The sequence below is a fragment of the Dendrobium catenatum genome, unplaced genomic scaffold, assembly GCF_001605985.2.
Source record: "Dendrobium catenatum unplaced genomic scaffold, ASM160598v2 fragScaff_scaffold_883, whole genome shotgun sequence".
Classification (NCBI taxonomy): Eukaryota; Viridiplantae; Streptophyta; class Magnoliopsida; order Asparagales; family Orchidaceae; genus Dendrobium; species Dendrobium catenatum.
The window spans coordinates 178,653-181,530 of record NW_021319345.1 but is presented as its reverse complement, the minus strand read 5'-3'; positions in this window follow the sequence as shown (position 1 = coordinate 181,530).

The window sequence follows — 2,878 nt, the reverse complement described above, 5'->3', positions numbered from 1 at the left end:
TCGTCCAGCTTATTCACGAGTTCAAAATCGAACACGAATCGAGCTTCTTATAGAGCTTAATGTCGAGCTTGTTCACGAACTTCAAATGATGTTGTTCGCAAACATAAATGAGCTGAACACATTAGTGTTCAAGTTTGTTTATTTAAGAATCGAGTATTTAAAATATTATTCAAGTTTGTTTGTTTACTTAATTAAATGATCGCAAACGAACTTTAATCGAACCGAACAACGAGTAGCTCATCGAACGTTTGGTTCGCTTGCAGCCCTAAGTCTAATGATCTACATATTTATTTTCATAAATAATGGCTTTGATATTACTGACAAATTAGATGTTTAATCTCTTCTTTCAATTAAAAATATTATTCTTTTAAATGATCTCTTGAATGCTATAAATGATAATATTGAGATTGATATCCATTATTTAGATTTTTTAGAAGTTTTGAATATCTAATGTATTTATAATTTTGGATCTTCATTAGAATGTTTTGTGGGTAATGTATTTAATGGGAGGACTATATCTGAATTTGATGAGAAAGATATATCTAATCTTTTAGCATATACCATTTTTGGCATTGTTTGTGGAAACATTCATAACATACGATAAATATTTTTTCAATGACTGATAATCAATTTCTCAATTAATGATGTCAAAATAAATGAAGTGGCGGCCACACATGCCTCACTTTAGAGAATTATATGCGTATAATGGAATAACTTCAAATTTAAATCTTACCATTTTTAGAGGAGACTCACTACAAGAAATTTTTGAATTTATAGCGGTGTTTACCGGCGGTTACAGTAACGATCGACAATAAAGAACATCATCGATCAAAATATGATAGAATTCTCCCAGCACAAAATTAAAATAGTTTGGAGTTGATCTTTTCGATTCCACCTCTGACCTTAAATCACCTCATCAATATGATGCTGCTCCCCCTCCATTACAGTCTTAAAAGTTATCTCAAACACTATTAATTCAACCTATCATACAATTGCTGTTGGGAATCACATCGGCCAGGCAGAGGATCGCCACCAGCGATCGCAAGCATTCGAGCAAAGTATCGCGACCAGCGATCGTAAGCAGCGAGTAGAAGGAAGAATACGCAAGCAACGACCAAAGGGAATTTCGATCGACTGTGTTCGCGAGCATACCAGAGCTATTAGCGAACGGGAAATTTCCGCGCGGGAAGAGTACGCCGTGACGGAGGACGTAACGAAGTGCTATAAGTGATATATAAAATGAGTGTTATGTGGTATAATAGTAATATTAAATTTTTAGGTGTTGCATATGTAAATGGTTATGAATATAGTGGTATGTATGTAAATTTCCCAAATAAATATCATGAAATATTTAAAATTTCTTAAATAAATGCTTTATATTTGACTTATTTTAAATCAAGTAATAAAAAAATCAAAAATCATATATCACTTTATTCATACCATCAAAAAATTTGAGATATTATTATGTGCGAAGTTCGCACGTAAAGAATAATTTGATTTTGTGATTTTGAACAGTAAAAAAATAATTATTATTTACCACTGCCTTTTTACTATTTAGAATCACAAAATCAAAAAATTCTTTATATCCTAACTCCGCAATTAATAATCTCTCCCAGAAATTACAGCTTACTTTTAGGCTTTATTTGAAAGGGCTGTTTGGATGCTTTTATGATAAGAAAAATAACGAGTAAAAAATATAATGATTATATCCTTACTCTGTTTCGATAAGAACTAAAAACCAATTAATGCGGACATAAATATTTAATTATTTATAATGTTTTGTACTTCTATTCAAAGCATTTGTCACAATCGTTAGCAAATTCCGAAATATTGAAAGAGTTAATGAGCCCACAGGAAAAAAAAAAAAATCAGAAAGGTTGAGTGGCCAAAAATAACGAGTAAAAAATATAATGATTATATCCTTACTCTGTTTCGATAAGAACTAAAAACCAATTAATGCGGACATAAATATTTAATTATTTATAATGTTTTGTACTTCTATTCAAAGCATTTGTCACAATCGTTAGCAAATTCCGAAATATTGAAAGAGTTTGTGAGCCCACAGGAAAAAAAAAAAATCAGAGAGGTTCAGTGGCCAGGCCTCTTTGAATCTTGACCATGTCACATGCAAATTAGGTTAAATTAAAAAAAAGAAATTAATGCTTCTTTTGAATAACTTTTTTATTATTTCTTAAAATATTTTTTAATATAAATTTTGTACTAAAAATATATTTTAAAAAACAGTAAGAAAATTATCTCAAATAAGACTTAATAGTTATTAATTTGAGTTAAAAAAAATAACAGCAATAATAATAATATCAAACTTTTATCCTATTATATGAAATCTACTACATAAATTATTTTTCTTTATACAATTAGATTTGGTCAAAGCCTATGTTCTATATAAATCCGAGCAGCTGCTTCAGCAGAAACCAGCAGCAAGAAAAGCCCACAGCTTTGAGAAATACTGCACCAAATAAGAATGATTTATAATTTCTTAATTAGTTAATAGTAGCTGATAGGGCTGATTGGGGGTGTCGAGATAGATATCTATCGGCCTACTTAGAACATTTTGAAGGTTGGTCATCCCTATGATATTTTAAATTAAGTTTGTGCTTTGATATTAATTTAGGATTAAGAAAAATAAAAAGTATTAGGGTGAATTTATGTAGAGTCAAATATCTAGAAAATCAAATATTTATGGTGCGGACGAGAATATACGCGACAATAGAGTAAGAGAATATAGTGTCTTAGCAATGTATGTATATCGGGCACACGAATAGATATTTGAGAGAGAAAAACATACCAGAAGTTTTTTTACGTGGAAAATCAAGAAAAGGAAAAACCACGGGGCCTGATCCAGATGAGAAAATTCCAC